Raw genomic sequence first — 20,693 nt, forward strand, 5'->3', positions numbered from 1 at the left:
ACATACACAAACACACACACACACACACACACACACACGTTTGTCGATTAGGAGGAGTGTGAGGAATGGAAATGAATGAGGCAGGGATGAAGGAGGCTACAGCTGAAGCAGTTGGCATGCCAACAAAGGATGGAGGACATTATTGAGAAAACGGAGGGGAGCTGGAGAGCCCCCAAGCACAGAGGCTGGGGAAACGAAGGGACAAACTCAGAAAGGAATGTTATTTAAAATGTGTGCCCATCTGAGGAGCAGCACAAAGGGCTAACCAAGAGCGGGGAGCCTGGGAGCGGGAGTCGAGAGGGGCTCTTTCAGAACGGGAGCAAATGGTATTAGGACTTCAATGGCAACAACCCATGTGCCAAATCGGTTTGTCCTTCACATGAAATCGCCGGTGTTCCAGAATTACACGACAAAGAACCTGCACTTTCCAGGAGGTAGGAAGAAGGCATGGAGAGGCATCAAACAAACAAGGCTGGAAGCGGGGACAGGGGGCCGCCCTGGTGAGAGATGCACACCCCCATGAAGTGATAGGGGGCAGGGAAGGGCCTGAGCTGCCAAGCTCCCTGTCTGGGAGATCTGTTTACGTTTTTCATGCCCAGACTTTGAGAGGTCCTTTTGGCAATGCTTCCTGGGGGCCGAGACCTCACTCTCGGTGTCCCACTGTGCTCAGGCAGACAGTTCAGTCTAATGGTCTGTGGACTGAGGAGTTGTGAACTCTCTGGATTCTCTTTAAATCCAGGTTCCTTTAGTGTCTGTATTTGCTGGGGAATGCTTACAATAACTGAGTTCAGGAATCAGGTGGTGGTGATGCATGCCTTTGATCCCAGCACTTGGGAGGCAGAGGCAAGCAGATCTCTGTTAGTTCGAGGCCAGCCTGGTCTACAAAGAGAAACTCTGTCTTGAAAAATAATAAATAAATAAAAAATAACTTAGCTCAAGAAGAATAAACTCAACTCTTTCAGGAAGTAATACTGTAAAAATCAGGATAATGACAATTTATAGGAATCATCCTTAGAAAAATGTAATAATTGCTCAGAAGAAATGCAATAGTTTTAAAGTTATTTGAGGCAGTTGTTTGCATACACCCTCATGCATAAGAACTTAGGGGTCATTATGGTGATATTTTATTTGTACTAAAATGTTATTTGTATGTTAATAAATAAAGTTCCTCGGGGGGTCAGAGCTATTAGCAAGCCATAGGAAAGCCAGGTGCTGGTGGCGCACGCCTTTAATCCCAGCACTTGGTAGGCAGAGCTAGGTAAGTCTCTGTGTGTTCAGGGATACAGCCAGCATTGGATACACACGCCTTTAACCTCAGTACCAACCATAGAAGACCTGGAGGTCTGTACAGACAGGCAGTGATGAGGCGATCATGTGGTTGAGTTTACAACCAATGAGAAGGCAGAACAGAAAGTCTATATAAAGACTTTAACACAGGAAGTAGCTCTCTTTCGGAGAGGTAGGACCACTGCAGGAGGAAGGGTAAGGTTTTAGCTCTTAGCTCTGACCTCTTGGTTTTCTTCTTCGCATTGGTTCTGTGTTTCTTATTTAATAAGACAGTTGGTTACATCTACAGGTCATCCCGTAAAAGGAGATGGTGAGATGTTACACCCTGTATATAGCTCTCTTCCCATACCCTAACTCACCAGGCATTGTCGTACACAGCTATAATTCCAGCACCTAGGAAGCTGAGGCAGGAGGATCCTGACTTTGAGAATCAGCTAGGCTATATCATGAGACCCTATATCACAAGACAAAATAAAAGAAAATGTTCGGTGAGAGTCCAACTTTTTCCCCTAAAAACTGAATCAGAAATCAATTGAGGAGGGAGAGGACAATCCTCTAATGATACCTAAAGTCCCACAGCAATGCATACCTGAGCAGGTGGGGCCTCGCACTAAACCAATCAATCACCCAGCCAATCAAATCCAACCAGAGGGAAATTATAAAGATCTTGTTTTATGCTGGGTACACAGGAAGGCAGATAAAACCCTTGAGTATGGATTGGCTTTCCAATCTAACCCTGACACCAAATTGAAGCCAAAAAGGAGTTTACAACACATATTCATGACTGTGATTAAAACAGAGAACACAGACCAGGGAGGTCGAGTCAAAAGTTAGGAGACCCTGTGAAGGCTGGAGGCTTGCTGGTAGAAAGGTGTGACCGAGCCAGGCAGGAAGGTGGACAAGACAACATTAAGGAACAGGCAGAGACAAAAAAAAAAAAAAAAAAAAAAAAAAAAAAAAACCCAGACACCAGGACACAGGGCATGCTGGTTCTCCTGGCATGGGACTGGGAAATCCCTTGACCTGATGTCAAGAGAAGAGAAAGGAACTTTGGGCAGCAGTGGTCTCCCTAACCCATGGCAGGAGGAACCCTCATCTCAGGGAAAGTGGCCTCATGCAAGACGGTGTGGGTTTTCTAAGCAGGACTGAACAGGAGAGCCTTTCTGTGATTCATGACTCTGAATGACCCCAGACAGCAAGCCACCTCAGATCCCAAATGTCGCTTCAGTGCACAGAGACGTGTTTCTTCATCAAAATGGTATGTTACCTCCATGCAAAAGTCAGGAGAAATAATTTATCGCCTGAGAAGAATTTCTCACACGGACCTCTGGCTTCTCCATAAATAATCCCTGAGTGCTTGCAGGCCTGGCTCCTGGGACTCCTGTCCTTACTAGAGCCTCTTCCTGTTGGTACTCAGCTTCTGCCTCAATGAGGAAATTGCCTATTCCAGTCTCACACAGGGAATTAAGGTCAGAACAATACAGTATTTTACAATCCAGTACAAGCTGCATTTATCCAGGGCTTTTCATGCGTGGCATCTTAAAGCTCCTTATGACCCTGTTTTTTTTTTTTTCCTAAAAAAAAAAAAAAAAAAAAAAAAAAAAAAAAAAAAAAAAGGAAAAGAATTTAAAAGGGGAAACCTTCTAAAAACTCAAACCCCCACTGAACTAAATGAGCCATTGAGAGTGAATAGGACTTAACAGTGGCCTTCAGAATGGGAACAGAGGCCCCACTCCAATGGAACAAGAACAACAGAATCAAAGGAAATCACAGTGTAGAGAGGGCTACACGGGGCCTGAAATGTACCCCTGGCCCTATGGGTTCTCAAGTCTGCCATGGGCACACTGACCTTCGGATGAGAGTCAGGAATCAGAGTTCGGACTCCTCTTCCTCCATGATTCCGGGAGGGCAAGCAGGACCAAAAGGCCACCTTGTGGCCCTGAAGGTGCAGCTCCCAGCCTCACTAATGGCTCCCTCAGAGGTCAGAGGCATCAACTCTTCTGGAGCTGGAGTTACAGGTGGTTATGAGGCCTCTGACATACATGGGAATTGAACTAGGATCCTCTGCATTATGTGTCCTTAACTGCCAAACTATCCCTCCAGGCTTCAAATTACTGTTTTTCTTAAAGACAAGTTTATAAATTTTGGCTTTTGTGCAAGTCCGACCTCTTCCTCTTAGAGATTTTAGGAGAAGAATGAATAGTGCTTGCAGGACATCATGGATACTGCTTGGCACACGCATGCTGGGTGCTCCTGGCATGGGACTGGGAAATCCCAGAAATAGTTCTGCTTCTAAAGCTATAGCATGGCTCTGGAGTTAACCTGAGGGTTTTCTGCCCGCCTCCTGTTCCATTCTTGAATCCTCTACTCCCATCCTGAGATTGTTCCATGTTCTATAACAGTTTGAACTAATAACTTCTGAAGACCATATTCTTCTCCTGGGCCCCTGAGAATGGCAGTTAGGGCAGTAGCATGGGAGGATCTGGGACATATGTGTTAGTTATTATATGGCACAATGTTATTCATTAAGCTGTACTGTTTACCATGCCAGAAAAGTCACGGAGTACGACAAAACCCACTATAAGAGTTTATTAAGAGGAAAGACTCCAAAGCTACACAGAGAAACCCTGTCTCAAAAAAAAAAAAAAAAAAAAAAAAGAGAGGGGGGTGCTTACTTAGGCCTATGGAAATGGTTGTGAAGGGAGAGAGAGGAAGAGGAGGAGGGGAGAGGAGTCTGTGACCTGCTTTTTATGGATCCCCCACACATGTGCACATGGACTTAAGTAGCTACGCCACGCATGTGCATTGATTACGTGATCACACTGCATGCAGATTACATGACCATGCAAAACACGGATTACATAGGACTTAAGGCCGCGGGCTGACTAAGCCTCTTGCTTGGCTACTAGACAGCACATGTGCAGTCATGTAGCTGGGGGAGTGGCCAGGAATTCCAACAATATGAGTTGGGAGGCTTCATCACATCCTGATGATAGGCAGCTGTGTGGCTTGGATGGCGAATTTATACCTCTGCTCCTTGGTTCCACCCTCTGTAAATTAAGTGTATTCAATGAAGTGGTACCTAAGTTCCTCACAGTTCCAACATACATGCTTTTTTTTAATTACATTTTTTCATAAAATATATTTGAGTACATTTCCCCTCCCCTAACTCCTCCCAAATTTTCCTCACTTTCCTACTCACTGAACTTTATTTTTTCTTTTCTCTCTTTCAAAAATACAACAAAAAAAACCCCACAAAACACACACACACCAATCAAAACAAGCAAATAAATAAATAAAAGTCCAAAAATGTCCAGATAAAACAAGAAGTCCACAAAACAAAACATGGAGCTCATTTTGCTCTGGTCAGTTACTCCTGGGCATACAGACTCCCTGGAATGGGACTGATATAGAAAGTGACACTCCATTGGGGTCATTTATCTATGACAGCAGATACCAATTGTGAATAGCTTCTTGGTTATGGGTGGGAGCCCTTGTCTGTTTCCCCCACGCAGAGCTAGGACACCATCTGTACAGCCTTGTGCATGCTGTCACAGTCTCTGTGAGTCTGTTGTGTCTGGAAGACACTGTTTCCTTAGAGTCACCCATCACCTCTGGCTCTTATAATCTTTCTGCCTCCTTTTCCACATAGATCCCTGAGCCTTGAGGGGAGGGCTTTGATGAAGACATCCCATTTAGGACAGAGACTCTTAACTCTCTGCATATTGTCCATTAGTCTCTGAGTTAATTCCCATCTACTATAAGAAGCTTTTCTGATGAGGATGGAGCAAGGCACTGATCTATGGGTATGGTACACATCATTACAAGTCATTTTGCTATGTGTTCCTTTAGCACAATAGTATTAGGTCCCCGCCCCCCCAGGCCTATGACTCATCTAGTCTTAGGTTCCTGGTCACTTTAGCGGTGTCAGGTATGGATTCCATCTCATGGAGTGTGCTTTAAACCAATCAAAACATGGTTGGTTACTCCCATAACATCTGTGCCACTATTATACCAGTACATCTTGCAGGCAGGTTGCTGCCTCAGGTCACAGGGTTTGTAACTGGGTGACATTGATGATAACTTTTCCTTTGGTTGCATGCAGAGTATCTTCCAGAACCGGGAACACTAGTCAGTTGGGGTGAAGCTTCTAGTTAGGCACCAGCTGGAGTTCTCTGTGTTTGATGACATAAGGAATGGTTTTTCTTCAGCAACAGGGCTTTACCATCAAGTGGTGGAGAACAACCAATAGCCTTATAAATAGCCTGTGACCCATTCCTGGCACTGGAGGTTTTACTTGGTTGGTAGAAGATGTCTAGTTGGGGCATTGTCGCCATTATTTTTCGGTGATTCCATTCATTTACATATCTGTTCTACAATAGTACGTTTCCATATGATTTTGCAAGTGGCCTTTAGAGTTAGTGGTCCCTCCTCATATTCATTCCTTTACCCTCATCTCCCATCCTTCTCCCTATTTAATTCTCCTCTTCTAGTTTCCTCTTTATCTCTCCATAACACTAGACTCTATTTCTCCTTCTTTGGGGGAGCCTCTCCACCTCATTGGTCCACTTATAAGGTACCTAACCTCTGTGGTTATTTGGGTTGTAGCATATATCAAAAGCTTAAAAGCTTAAATCCACATATAAGAGAAAACATACAATATTTGTCTTTTGGGGGTCTGGGTTACCTCACTCAGGATGATTTTTCTTGTTCTATCCATTTACCTGCAAATTTCAGTTCCTTAAAGGCTGAGTAATAAATATTCCATTGTGTTAAGTGTACCATGTTTTCATCATCCATTCATCAGTTGATTGACATGTAGTCTATTTCTAATTTGGAGATATTATGAATAGAGCGACAATGAACGTGGATGACCTGTATCTCTGTAGTAGGATATAGAGTGCTTTGGGTATATTACTAAGAGTGATACAGCTGGATCTTGAGGCAGATTGATTCTCAGCTTCTTGAGGAAACTTCACACTAATTTCCACAAGGCCTGTATTAGTTTTCACTCTGACCATCAGTGAATAAATGTTCCCCTTTCCTTGAATCCTCACCAGGCTACACTGTCATTTGTCTTATTGGTCTTCGTCATCCTGACTGGTGTAAGATGAAATCTCAAAGTTATTTTAATTTGCATTTCCCTAAGAGCTGAAGAGGTTGAATGTTTATTCAAATCTTTCTCAGCCAGTTGTGCTTCATCTTGGAGAACTCTCTGTTTAGATCTCCACCCCATTTAAACATTGGGTTATCTTCTTGATGTTCAATTTCTTTAGTTCTTTGTGTATTCTATATACTAACCCTCTATCGGGTGTATAATTGGTAAAAAATCTTTACCCATTCTTTAGGCTGTCACTTTGTCCAATTAGCAATGTCCTTTGCCTTACAGAAGCTTTCCAGTTTCATGAGGTCCCATTGATTCTTTGTTGACCTCAGCACCTGTGCTATGAGTGTCCTGTTCAGAAAGTCCTTTCCTGTCCCAGTGAGTTTACTTTCTCTTCTATCAGATTCAGGGTATCTGGTCTTATGTGGAGGTCCTTGATCCATTTGGAGTTGAGTTTTGTCCCCAGTGACAAATATGTATTTATTTGCATTCTTCCACATGTGGCCATCCAGGTTGACTGGTACCATTTGCTGAAGATGTAATCTTTTCTCTACTGTGCATTTTCTGTGTCTTCGTCATAGGTGTGTGGACTTATTTCTGGATGTTCAATTCAATTCCATTGATCGTGGTTTTTATGCCAATACCATGCTGTTTTTACTACTATAGCTTTGTAATACAACTTGAAATTTGAGTTTGTGATAACTCTGGCATTTCTTTTATTGTTTGTGATATTGTTTTAGCTATCCCTGAGGTTTTGTCTTTTTGGTGTGTGTGTGTGTGTGTGTGTGTGTGTGTTGCCATATGAAGTTGAAGTTTGCTTTTTCAATTTCTGTGAAAAACTGTGTTGAAATTTTTGTGGGTTTTGCATTTAATCTGTAGATAAAAGTTTCCATTGGTGGCCGTTTTCACAGCATCTGTCCTACTGATCTGTAAGCATGGGTCATCTTCTTAAATTTGCTTCTTCAATGTCTTAAAGTTTTTATTTTAAAACTCACGTCTTGGTTACAATTATTTCAAGATAATTTTTGAGGCTATTGTGAAAGGTACTGGCTCCCTCATTTGTTACTCTGTATGTTTGCCATTCACATATAGGAAGGCTACTATATTTCATTTAATATTTTTTATTCTGCTACTTTGCTGAAGGTTTTTTTTTATCAGCTGTAGAAGTTTTCTGTTCAAATTTTAGGGTTATATATATATATATATATATATATATATATATATATATATATATATATAAACACTTTCAAATACAGATACTGTGACTTGTTCCTTTCCTGTTATTATCCATTTGATCTTCTTCAGTTGCCTTATTCTACCTACGACTTCATGTAGTGTATTGAGTAGGAATGGAAAGGGTGGGCATCCTTGTCTTGTTCCTGATTTTGGTGGACATGCTTTGAATATCTCTCTGTTTAGGTTGTTGTTGGCTGTAAGCTTGCTGTAAATTGCCTTTCTTATGTTGGGGTATATCCCTTGTATCCTTAGTCTCTCCAGGACTTATATCATAAAGGGATGTTGGGTTTTGTCAAAGGTGTAATGAGATGATCATGTGATTTTTGTCTTTCAGTTTGTTTATGTGGTTATGTTTCTTGATTTACCTATATTGAACTATCCTTGTATCTTTGGGATAAAGCCAGCTTTATCAAGGTGGGTGATCTTTTTTGTGTGCCTTTGGATTCTGTTTATAAGCATTTTTGCATCTATGTTCATAAGGAATATTAGTCTACAATTCTCTCTCTCTGCTGGGTCTTTGTGTAGTTTTGGTATCAGGGTAATAATGGCTTTGTAAAAATAACTAGAAGATGTTATTTCAGTTTCTAATTTGTGAATGATTAGAGGAATATTGGCATTAATTCTTCTTTGAAGGTTTTATAGAGTTCTTTGCTGGATCTGTCTGGTTCTGGGCTTGATTTTTGGTTGGGAGGATTTTAATAATTGTTGCTATTTCACTTGGGGATATATGTCTGTTTAAACTACTGATTTGATTTTGATTTAACTTTGGTCAGTCGCATATACCAAGAACTTCATCCATTTCTTTTAGGTTTTTCACTTTGGTGAAAAATGGATTTTAAAGCCTGTCCTTAGGATTCTGTGAATTTGCTGGATGCCTACAATAATGTCTCCCTTCCTCATCTCTAATTTTATTAATTTGGATAAATTCTCTCTTCACCTTTGTTCAATTTGACTAAGGGTTTATAAATCCTGTTGATATTCTCAAAGAACCAAGTTTTCATTTTATTGATTTTCTTTTCATATTGATTTTGTTGTTTGTATTTCATCGATTTCAGCCCCAAGTGACGTTTTCTTCCCTTCTACTTTCTTTGGGTATTGTTTCTTCCCCTTTTTCTAGAGCTTTCCGGTGTGTCATTAACTTACTAACATGATATCACTCCATTGTATATTTTGTTTGTTTGGTTGATAGTTTTTGTTTTGTTTTTGTTTTTTAATTTAGGCACATAGTGCTATGAATTTGCCTCTTAAAACTGCCTTCATGTGTCCTATAGGTTTGGGTATGTTGTATTTTTATTTTCATTCAATTGTAAAAGTTTTTAATTTCCTTATTTTTAATTTCTTTCTAGTTTTAATTTCCTTCTAGTTTCTGTCAACCTGGCTGTCATTCTGTAGTGAGTTATTCAGTTCCCATGAGTTTGTCAACTTTCTGTTGTTTGTGTAGTTGTTAATATCCAGTTTTAATCCACAGTGGTCGGATAGGATGCAGGGTGTTATTTCAGTTTTCTTATATCTGTTGAGACTTGTTTTTGTGTCCTAATAGGCAGCCAGTTTTGGAGAAAGTTCCATGAGCTACTAAGGAGAAAGTATATTCTTTAGTGTTTGGATGGAATGCTCTGTAGATGCCTGCTAGGTTCATTTGATTTGTAATGTTATTTAACTCCATTTCACAGTTCAGTTTGTGTCTGGAGCACCTACTTATTGATGAGAGAAGGGTAATCAAGTTACCCATTAACACTGTATGGCGGCCAATATGTGATTTTAGTTGTAGTAGTGTTTCTTTTCTGAACTTGGGAGTCCTTGTGTTTGGTACATGGATATTCAGACTTGTTATAGCCTCTTGAATTTTTCATTTAATAAGTATGTAGTTTATCTCTTCTGATTAGTTTTGGTTTGAAGCCTGTTTTATTAGATATTAAAATAGCTACACTTACTTGCTTCTTGGGTTTATATGCTTGGAATATGTTTTTCTATTCTTTCACCCTAAGGTAATAGCTGTCCTTGATGGCAAGGTGTGTTTCTTGGATGCAGCAGAAAGATGGACCCTGTTTTCTTATCCAACATGTTACTCTGCATCTTTTATTGAGGAATTGAGACCATTAATATTGAAAGTTATTAATGGGCAGTCATTATTGATTCCTGCCATCTTATTGTTCAAGCTCTCCCCTTTTTGATTTACTGTTCTTGAAGTGTTTATTCCTTTGTCCTTTTGGGTGCAGTTAATCTTCATGACTGATGTTTTCCTTCTAATGCCATCTATAGAGCTCAGTTGGTAGAAAGAAATTGTGCAATGTTTTTCTTTCCCTGCCAGTTGGTGGTCTTGCTGCTGGTCACAGTCATTTGGGGCTGACATCTGTGATCTCTCAGAGTTTGTAGAACATCTGCCCAGGCCCTTCTGGATTTCAGAGTCTCCATTGAAACTTTAGGTGTTATTCTAATGGGTCTCTCTTTAAATGCAACTTGTTTTTCTTTCCCTTGCAACTTTTATCTTTTTTTGTTCTGTATATTTAGTGTTCTGATTATTATACATCATAGGGAATTTCTTTTATGATCTTGTCTATTTGATGTTTCGTATGCTTCTTGTACCTTGATAAGCATCTCTTTCTTTAGATTGGGAGAATTTTCTTCTATGATTTTTGTTAAAAAATTTTTTCTGTGCTTTTGACTTCAATTTTTTCTCCTGCCTCACTCCCTAATATTTGCAGGTTTGGTCTTTTCATAGTGTCCCAGATGTCCTGGATACTTTGTGCCTGAACTTTTTAGATTTAACGTTTTCTTTGATTGAGCTATCCACTTATTCTACTTTGTCTTCAAGACCTGAAACTCTCTCTTCTACGTCTTATAAGCTTACCTCTGAGTTGACATCTTACATTTTTCATTTTCAGTTTTATCTCAGTTTGAGTTTTCTTTAGTGACTCTATTTCTTTATCAAATTCTACTTTCATGTCTTGAAATGTTTTCCTTATTTCATCCAACCATTTGTGTTTTTATGGTCTTCATAAAGGCATTTATTCATATCCCCTTTAAAGTCCTTGCACATGTTTGCAATTGCTATTTAGAAGTCCTTGTCTTGTTTTTCTACTAACTTGCTTTGCTTGGGGCCTATTGAAGAAGGGTTGTAGGCTTCTGAAGGAGGCATGTTGTCTTGGCTGTTCATGTTTGTGGGAAGAGGGAGAAGAAGGAGAGAGAGGAAGAAGGGAGGGAGAGAGAGAGAGAGAGCACGCATTCTGGGATCTAAGCATCTGAACGGATTGTGTTTGAAGTGTTTCTTGGTGTAGATATCTGGTCTTGTCTTTATTGGTTGGATCTTCTGTTACTTGGTTAGTGTTGTCCACTTTGGGTCCTTGGAAACTGTAGTGGTTGTGGGGTCCCTGGTAGAAAATATTTCTGTGGTTTGGTGGGTGATACAAGCAGTGGACATAGGCTAGAAAAAGAAGACTGAGAAGGACTGAGGGACAGATCTGGGGGGACCCTGGATCAGCACTAAGAAGTGAAGTCCCCAGCAAATGGAGATAGATTGGGATAAAATGCTCCCACAGGCAGGCTGCAGTGGACTAGGAGTTAAGATTGGAGAGTACATTCATGTTTTGTGAAAGATTCCATACATCATCATCCAACTCCTCTGGAGCATTATAATAGCAATGTTCTTTTAAGTTCTCAGCCCTTCACTTTTAAATATAAGCACTGTTTCCTCCATCCTACTAAGATGTGATGCTGAGCTCTGAAAATAGAGACAAAGAAAGAGAACACACATAACCAGATCACATATACCCAGATCATACTACCAGACACTAGTACATGGTCTGTTGAGAATACATCCATAGTAGCTGTAAAACTAATCCAGCAGTGGGAAGGCAGTGGAAGCCACTTGTTCTAAGAAACTTCAGTTTCAGGGGTGACTTATTCCTAGAAGCCCTCACAGCTAATGGCAGACAGGGCTAATGGTAGGGAAGATGTAAAAAGTGTGGAAATTGGAGTAGGTGAGATGATGTTGCAAACACTGAATACATTCCCTACAATTTGTGTGCCCGCCAACCTGACTTCCAACTGCCAATGCTCATCCTTGGCTAAAGGGTTTTGGGGTCCACAGAGCCCACTCTGATTGCAAATATGGCAGTTGGTATTGTTAATGACTCTAGAAACTGTCCTTCACCAAAGTCTACTGCAAACTCAAGGATAAGCTCCCACGTCCTCTGGCCTCTTACACTTTGATAGGGTAAAGCTGAAATGTTGCTCCTCATGGTTCCCAGAACCATGGAGCAGACTATGTCCCCATTGCCAAAAGTGGGCATTTGCTGCATGAGCACTTCCTGTTGGCTGCGGTCACTATCCTGTCCACTTCCTCATTTTCTTAGTAGAGTTTTCAAGAATCACTTCTCCAACTATTTTCCCTCAAATGTGTATTTCAAAGGCTACTTCTAGGGGTTAGAACTAAGATGATTAGTTCTGCTTCTAAAGAGAAAGCTTTGTTCTAGAGTTACATAGGTGTTCAATCAGAAGCTCATTTATTCATTCAACAAAAACACGCTGTGCTCCCACAGGAACAGGCACTGAGCTATGCCTGGAAAGACGATGTATACACGTGTGTTCTGGGTGCATTTACCTGTGAATGCTCTAGGGTGAGCGGAGCTGACTATATGAGGCAGAGCATTATGGGACCACCGTGGTGCCAACCTTTGTTAGGCATAGCAAGATCCAGATGCGGTGGCCAAGTAGCCACAGATGAAAGGCCTAGTTCTAAGAAGCCTCTTGTCTGACACCCACTATTTTCCCCAGCTCAGCAGCACAAAAGGCTCTTTATGACGAGAGGCATCGGAGGGTAGTCCTGGCAAGTTCTGCTTGGGGAAATGAGAAGCTGGAATAAAGAGCCAGGCTGAGCCCTTTGTGTTTTTCCAGGTGTCTGTTCCCATCAGAGGCACTTCCAGGGTCTGACCTGCTGTGGGGATTCTTTCAGGCCTTTGAAGCCTGCAACCCCTCTGGCCATTAATCCTGCCCAGCAGCCTGGGAAGGGATGTTGCTACAAGGATGGGCCTCCACATATTTCAGAGAGCAGCATACCTCTGCCGAGGCAAAGGGAAGCACACAGACTGCACTGTGCTATCGGGGGTTGTAAGGAGAACCCACAGATTTTTAAAAAATAAATTAAAATATAAATGACAGGGCTGCAGAGTTGAAAAATAGTATTCAAGCAGCTGAATAAATGGTGTGCCTGGAACCATTCACGTGCCTGTCACTTTCCAGGAGGCTTCAAGGTGGAAGAGGGTCTTGTACCATGTTGCATGGCAAAAGGGACCTCTTCTTCCTTTCCTACCATCTCTGGATGCTGACAGAGGATACATTTGCACTATTTGCATGGGAACTTGCCAAATCTAATTCTATAATTTCTTTATACTGACACAAACCAAAGCACTATACCCAAGTGTTAGTTTCAATAGATATGGATTACCAGGCTAATGATCTGAGTTAAATGTTAATGACATATTACCTTCAGATCAAATAATAAAGATGATCATTTGAGCCTAGTTGAATTTTTTAAAGATGTTTTTATTTTACTTTTTATGAGTATGGGTGTTTTGTCTGCATTTATGCACCAAATGTATGCAGTGCCTGTGAAAACAGAAGGGGTCACCAGATCCTCTGGAATTGGAGTCACAGGTGGTCTCAAGCACCATATGGGTTCTGGGAATCAAACCTGGGTCCTCTGGAACAGTAATTTTAACTGTTGAGACATCTCTCCTGCCCTTAATTCAATTTTTGTCTGCCTTTGAGTGTACATTAAATCCAGGTCCAGTGAGGAAAAGCAGCCCTTTCCTCTTCCAACACAATTCCTTTCATATCACATCTATGGAGCAATACATATATGGCCTATAGCTCATTTTAAATTTGGATTCTGAATATGACAGAAAATGTGGTATTTTCCTTCTACATTCAGCTTTTTTCTGTTGTTGTTTAACATAATGAACTCTAGTTCCAACCTTTTTCCTACACATGACATTTCATTTTCCTCTTTTAAAGTCGGCATATAAAGTAGGGGATTCAGAATGTCATTTTCTACATATGTGCCATTATACTTTGTTCTTATCTCTCTCCCTAAGGTTCTCCCTCATTCCCTAGGGCTCTAGGGGGAGTTACAGGAAGGGGAATGAGGGACAGGTTTGATCAAGATACAATGTACTCATGGATGGCATCTTCAAAGAATAAATATAAATGTTTTAATTTCATAATTTTATACAAAAAATACTATTTCCAGCTGGGCAGTGGTGGTACACACCTTTAATCCCAGCACCAGGAGGCAGAGCCAGGCGGATCTCTATGAGTTCGAGGCCAGCCTGGTCTACAGAGTGAGATCCAGGACAGGCACCAAAACTACACAGAGAAACCCTGTCTCGAAAAAGAAAAAAAAAAAAAAAAAACTATTTCCAAGCATCAGCTATTGTGAATTATAAGACTTTTTAAAAAATCCCTTCAGTGTGTACCATTTGGCCATATATAGAGAGCATAAGGATGTACGGAGCAGGTTGCATGATCTCTGTAAGTTAATAGTTCTTGCTTTTAATACGGTATGTAGCTCCTTAATCTCAAAGGATGAAAAGTTTGCACAATCATTTACTTTACTGGAATCAAGCCCATGTCAGGTCTGAGGCCTGATGAGTACTGTTGATGTTTATGTTCTATCATCTTTCAAGTCAGAGTATTTTGCTGTATCTTTGTACCTTGTGTCTCAGGCACTCTCTTCCCTCACCCGTGTGGTTCCTTCAACCAATCATGGCCACCTCATGTCATAGACAGGCCCAGGAGCAAACTGAGGCCAAGTTGCAGTTGCAGTCTCCTGTTTAAACGCTAAGCTCCACGGGCTGGGATTCAGCTTATCGCCCTCTCTTTTAGGCAGACAGACGATGAGCTTCTCAAAGAAAACTGGAAGGAAATTTTCAGTCACATTAATTTTCAGGACGACGATGACGAGGCACAGCTCAGTGGGCTGGTATCAAATTTGTCTTTAATGACTCTTATCCGACATTCCTATCTTATTACAGGCCGCTGCAGAAGAACCCACAATCCCAAATGTGCCTTCAAGAGCACGGGAGGATTAAATAATGCATGAAAGATTTCCTCACTGGTCTGTCAGCCTTCAATTTTGGAACATACAGAGCATGACTCAGAGTCTCAGGAGCGGCAGGAGCAGTGAGCAGTGTCGCCGACTTTCTGGATATAATTTTTTAACAGAAAAATCCATTTCGGGCATAATAACTTTTACTTTCATTTTACCGTATTTTACAGACTAGAGCTGCACGGGTCAAAACTGAAGCAACTGGTCACGTACGGCTATTGAATAGTGAAAACGTGGCTAGTTTGAATCCAGATGTGCAGTTTGTATAAAATAATGCATCAAAATCTTGAAGACTTCATATAAAAGAAAGAAGGAAAATTGTTCATTAATATTTTCACTTAATGTATATTGAGGTAACGATGTTTTGCATCTATGGGGGTTATAGAAAAATATGTTTTTGAGCTAAATTTCATCTGATCTTTTGACTTTTTAACTTAGCTATTACAGTGCTTAAAATTTTTGTATATAAGCCACACAAGTGGCTTACATTATTTACAATATTTATTTCTTGTTAATGTTAGAGAGGACGTTTCTCTCTCAAGAACTGGAAGGGACTTTGAGAATTTACCCACATGCATGTTAAGAAGGAGCCACAGTTTCATGGGCATGGATAGAAGACATGAGACTCCTGAGTGAAAGATGCAGGAGCGTTTGTCACTCATAGTTATAGTCGTTACAGGGTAACAGGATGTTCACATCAATTCATAAACCCCAGGAACCAGCAGGCTTGATGACACATGGGTGGTACGCAGTCCTAACGGGAAAGGAACTCCAAACTTAGGGAAACTGATGCTTTCATAAGTGCAGTGCATGCACTTCCCTACTCCACTGTCTCTATCTCCAAGTACTGTTAAGTACTAAGCACCCTTGAGAAGATGATCCGGGACAAAGGACTGCCAGTGCACAGCTTACACTATGTACAAGGATGTAAGAGACCCTGCAGAATTGCTTACTGACTCCCTCTACAATCCTCCTTGGCCCATACATTTCTTTTCAACGTGGTATTTTTCTAAAGACCAGCTCAGTATATATGGCTCAGAAGTCAACATTCACCCTTCACTCACTGGTTCTGGAAGAACAAATGGCTTCTTTATTGAATTATGCACCATAATGTTTCTTAAGCCTGCTCCCTTCCTGTTGTAAAAAACAATATTTTCTGGGACTCACTACAGTCAAATTTGGCTTCCTGTACCTTTGACACTGTTGAAGAAAAGTAAGACAGATCAGAAAATGCAATTAAAATGGAGATTTCCCTGACATGGACATTTATGAAACATTTAGAAGTCTGGGCCCTTTAAAAACAGTTGCTTTACTAAATGGTGATTGTAGACCTGCTTAAAACCCTGACTCCAGGCTTCCAGTTCCCATGAGAGCATACAGGTCTAAACAGGCTCTGCCTTGCACCCTGGAATTTTATTCCTTCAAAGCATTTTACAAACATCAAGTAACTGATTTTAACAAGACAGTGGTGAACTTGATCATTAAGCACTATTATTCAAGTCTGACTGGCATAAATCGCTGGCCTGAGGCCTCAGTAGTCAGTGTTAAAAGGGATCTCGAAAATCAGGCTTCCACCCTATATTAATATCCTTGGATCCAGTCTATTTTTGTGTTCAAAAGCATCTTGTTCTGTTGTCTTAAATGCACCCAATAAGATCTTTCCCTGTGATACTATATTCTGTCCTGGTGCTTACAGATAACTTGTTTCAATTATTTTAAAATCATGGCTGCAGCTCCGCATCTATCCTTGAAGGGGTTGATTCTACAACTTACATAATCACCCATATCTGCTGATGCATAGTATTTATATAACTTCGATACACCCTCCTGTATACATGAATCATCTTTAAATTACTTATAATGCCTAATATGGTGCGAATTCTTTATAAACAGTTGTTAAATGGTGTTGTTTGGAATATTGACAAGAAAAAATATCTATCCGTGTTCTATGTGATGCAATTATTTAGCCTTGGGATAGTTTTCATAAGATCTACACCTGCAGAACCCACTGATGCAGAATTTATTGTTAATTATTTGCATTCATTTAAGTAGGTAACAGATGCATAGATGAAAGAAAAAAGAGAAGATGGATTTTCACCAAAAAAACCCAACAACTGTGCTCTCTATTTTTCTGTCACACATCCCTTAATTCTCCTCCTCCCTTAATCTCTTGTGAATATTTCCATAAACAAGCCGTGCACATAAAAGAATGCCCCTTAAATTATGCAATTAGTATATAAACTGTGCATCTGTTTCTGCAACTTGCTTTTCTCATTCTCTAATCTTAATAAATTATTCCTTATCAGTAGTGGCTCATTCTTTTAACTACATTGTATTATACTTAGTCTGTTCTGGAGGGCATGTAGGTGGTTTCTGCTACTGGCTATTATCAGGATAGCCTATTTAGACAAAACTTACCCATGATTGTTTTCGTGTCAGGCTCCCCAGGGGATATTCTCACACTTAGGGAACTTCTTTGAATATGAAATGTTCCTCACAGGCTCATGTGTTGATAATTGGTCCCTATCTGGTATTGCTATTTGAGGACACTTGTAGGAACTTCAGGAGATAGTTTTAGTAGGAAGAAGTAGGCCACTGGGGACATAGTTGAAGGTTATGCCTGGTCCCTTTCTTGCTTGCTCTGCTCCCTAACTGCCATGAAGTAAGTCGCCTCTGCCACATGCTCCTCCCACATCACCATCTAGAATCAGTGGAACCATGAGCTGTGAACTAAGCCACCTGAAACCATGAACCAGAATTTAACGTCTTTCCTTTCAATTGTTTCCTCGGGAATTTATCCCAGCGACACAAGAGTAATGCATAAGAGCATTGTGAAACCCAAAGAACAGTGAGAGGCAGTCAATAAACCAGGTACCCAGATCTTTCTGGAAGTGAGAATCTGTGGAATAAAGGCTAACCAATCAGCCGTCAGCCTCCAGTGGGGTCTCCAAGTGTTACAGATAAAGGCTCTAGTGAGCTAATGGCCATCATGAGATTAATCCTGAAGAGCTGAATTGAGATGATGTTACTAACGCTGAGGGTGTTGATGGACAAGGAAAAGAAGAGATCCAGCCATAACCATGCAGGGAAGTTAGGAGTCTCTCCAGTGTTCTGACAGAGGCGGGAAGCTTTTGGGAAGGCATGCCTGTGGTCCCGATGCCAACCTACCACAAAGTGATGACATCCCAAAACGTGTCAGGGTAGTGCCATTGAGACTTCATTCCTGTTGGATGACCGCATCCTTCCACTCTTTTTGAGAACCACACAGAAGCCATCCAGAGTCTGCCAGCTGTTATATAACATGAAGCATTTATTTAACTTATTATTAGTCATCAAATCCACATTGAAACTACACTTTCTGATCAAAGACCCTGGGATATATCCAAAACAAACAAACTGACAAAAAAAAAAAAAACCCTCAAGAATGAAGCAAATTAAAGACCATTGATCTGACTACTGTTCCTACGGGTGGAAAGCCTGTCCTCTGGGACAATGGCGGTAGGACAAGGAATTACTCCACTTAGGCAGGGGTTCAGAGTGAACTGCAGAGTCAGTCAAATACCTGTGGCTCTCCAGCACTCCTCAGGAGGTGCACTGTACAAAGAACCTAGGGCAGCAGAAATCCATTTAACCCTGAAAGACTGAAGAGTAATTAGACCGTCCGGAGTACTCAGTCACAACAAGGCACAATCCTCCTGGATGACCGACATTTTTAAAATCAATAATAACCCACAGACAGAAGTTATAAATTCAGTAACATAACTCTAATAAACACTATCATCAGAAGTAACTACTGTGGCGCTAGAGGTGTATCTCAGTGGTAGAGCACATGCTTAGCATGCACAGGGAATTGTCTTCAATCAATCCTCAGAATAAAACAAAACAAAACACAACAAACAACAACAAAAGGTCCTCTATTTATAGCATAGCATGAATACTTCCAAAGAGTTAAACTGTGTGGCTATGGGCTGGAGAGATGGCTCAGTGGTTAAAGAGCACTGACTACTCTTCCAGAGGACCTGGGTTCAATTCTCAGCACCCACATGGCAGCTCACAACTGTCTGTAATTCCAGTTTCTGGGCACCCAACCCCCATGGCAAAACACCAATGCACATAAAATAAAAATAAATAAATTTTACTAGACAGGTGCTTTAATCAGTTAAGCCACAGAGCCCACACAAAATAAAAAAATTTTAAAAAGGTTTTTTAAAAAAACCTGTGTGGCTATACAGTGGCATAAACTTGAAACCTGTCAAATCTCACCATCATTTTTATTTTAATCCAATTAAGTAAATACAACAAATACCTCCTTAGTAGCTGTTATGGATAAGGGCCTGTAGTAGAGCTAGAAAAAAATAGCAAGAACTTTCCTCATCTATAAAAAATCTTACAATAAAAAAATCTTACAATAGAAGTGGAAGGTGAATGGCTTCCATGCTATAGAGAAAACAGCTGTTTTATTTAGGATCCCGCCAGAAGTCGACTCTGAAACAAAGTTTCAGGAGCAAGCAGTGAGCCATGAAGTAGACAATGATGGAGAAGTGAGACAGGAAAAGGAAAGAGCAAATAAAGGTGTTTTTCAAGGCAGGTGCCACTGTGGGCACCAAGCTAATTACCAGTGAGGAGCTACATTAAACATGCTCAGGGCTGTCCCGTCTGAAGGGCAAAGAGGTACTTTGTGTACCTTGTTTGCGTTGGCTGACAGTTGCTCCTGGCTTGTGTTAGCCACCTCCTATTTTCAACTTACTGTTTCAAAAAATGAAAGAAATTCACAGTAGCTGGAAGTTGTGAACTGGAATAAGGGTGAGGAGATCTGGGAGATACACAAGTCAGGTCTGATGCTATTATAATAGCTCAGCAGAGATGCTAATAAAATATATGAGAGAGAAAAAGGAGGGCTTAACTCTTGTCACAGGTTATAGACAATCTCCCAGCTCAGGGCTTTTGATCTAGATCCAAGTATAATAAACATTTGTCATAGTTATTTGGCACGTCTAATATTTGATATCCTTCTTGTTTACAGGAACTTTGTAAGTCTGCGCCTCCTCAAGATGAAAGGCAGAAAGTGTGCTCTCCAGCTTTCCGTACACGTGTGGAGTAGACAGTTGACCCTGGTTCTGCCTGTCAGATCTGCCCTTGTAAAGCTTGACTTGAAGGCTATGAGGTAAATAAATCAAGTAACTATTGGCTTAGCTTTGGGGAGAGAGCCACCACCTACCCTCCAGCACAGCAGCAAGGAAAAGTCTAGTGCCTCCTAGTGTCAGAAATGGGAAGTGTGCAGTCTGTGTGCAGGAAGTTTGAGTGCTGTCTGATGTAGATTGGAACTGTGGAGCAGCCTTCAAGTTACAAAATAAAGTGTCTGTGTAATACTCAATACCCTTTATAAATTACTTGTCTGCAAAATCAGGTGAGTATAGTTCTGTGTTTTGTTTTGTTTTTTTGTTTTGGTTTTGGCTTTGGCTTTTGGTTTTTGGTTTGTTTGTTTGTTTTTGCTCCAGGGAACCCTGGCATCATGGAGAAAAGGAGAAGAAAGGCGAGGGGAAAGGGGATAGCTATAGTTAGACAATTCCAACAAGGAATTCTAAGGCCCAGAGTTAGGACAAAGACAGACAGGAAGGAAGTGAAGCCCCAGAATGTTCTCAGGAACATTTGCTGACGGATGTGGCTGAGGAAGAAGGGAATTCATCACTAAGAACTGGACGGTGCCCTCGGGTTCCTGGTAGGGAGGAATGCCATTCAACAGCAAGCACACTTTGAGGAACTGAGCTTGCATCTCAGTTGGCTGCTAGTTGTGGTAAAGAAGAGAAAGCAGTGAGAGAGGGTCTTGTAGTTTCACTGTGGGTGGGATTGAGAAACAACGATAGTACAGTATCTTTTTTTTATCTTTGAAGATAGGAATAACAAAACTTACTTGTTCTGCTCTGATCTGCTTCAGACAGCTGGTGACAACAGAGTATGTTA

The 20,693-nt window shown here is 40.8% G+C and overlaps 1 long non-coding RNA gene across 1 annotated transcript; it reads left to right on the forward strand.

Annotated features, from left to right (window-relative positions):
- The first annotated feature begins 232 nt into the window (after nt 1-232).
- LOC128113223 (uncharacterized) lies at nt 233-20,458 on the forward strand. Its single transcript, XR_008219381.1, has 3 exons — nt 233-434; nt 14,659-15,085; nt 19,756-20,458. It is a non-coding gene; the product is annotated as an uncharacterized LOC128113223 (long non-coding RNA).
- Nucleotides 20,459-20,693: the final 235 nt, after the last annotated feature.

This window comes from Peromyscus californicus, unplaced genomic scaffold, assembly GCF_007827085.1.
Source record: "Peromyscus californicus insignis strain IS unplaced genomic scaffold, ASM782708v3 Scaffold_18__1_contigs__length_77618521, whole genome shotgun sequence".
In the NCBI taxonomy this organism is placed as follows: Eukaryota; Metazoa; Chordata; class Mammalia; order Rodentia; family Cricetidae; genus Peromyscus; species Peromyscus californicus.